Source organism: Pteropus medius, unplaced genomic scaffold (assembly GCF_902729225.1).
Source record: "Pteropus medius unplaced genomic scaffold, Ma_sr-lr_union100, whole genome shotgun sequence".
Lineage (NCBI taxonomy): Eukaryota > Metazoa > Chordata > Mammalia > Chiroptera > Pteropodidae > Pteropus > Pteropus medius.
In genome coordinates this window covers 6,047,486-6,048,241 of record NW_024354875.1, presented here as the reverse complement: position 1 = coordinate 6,048,241, position 756 = coordinate 6,047,486, and positions in this window count along the sequence as shown.

The window sequence follows — 756 nt, the reverse complement described above, 5'->3', positions numbered from 1 at the left end:
CATGTCACTATTATTGACTTAAAAAAATAGCACAAACCATAGATCTTCTCACGGAAGAGTTGTTGGTAGAAGTATATCAAACAATTTTGTTTGCACGTACAAGGAAACCCAACTCAAATTGGCTTAAATAAAAAAGAAATTCATTGACTTCCATAATTGGAAGCCCAGACATAAGATAGATTTTCAGTTGTCTTAATCCATTGACTCTGGCCCCATTTCCCTGTGCCGCTCTCGGCTCTGCACCTCCCCATGGATTAGCTTCATTCTCAGGCTGGGAGGGACTTAGATGCAGCAGTTCCAGGCACATAATCCACAAACAATATCACAGAGGAAAACAAAAGCGAGCTTCTAGAAATTCATTCTGAGGAGTATAGGGGAAGCTTCCAGCATTTCTCTTTCCATGTCTCATTGGCAAGAATTTTCACTTGCCCACTCACTGATAAGAGGAATGGATTTACACTCAGCTAGAGTTCTGTTTGGAAGGCCTAAGCGGGGCTTAATAGCTAGAATGACAATCACCAATGTTTACTCGCTCTATTTCTTTCTGTTGGATTTTGCCGAGGGTGAATATCATGTTTTGCTCATTCTTTTATTTTTGGCACCTATCATGGTGGCTAGGATGTAGCTGCTGTTCAAAAATGCCATTGAATAAATAAATTAATAAATGGATACCCTGAAAGGTGACAGATCTGATTTATATTTGTCCTACACTTAAAAAAGAAGTCCAAAAATTAAAAAAGAAGGCATTTGTAAAAG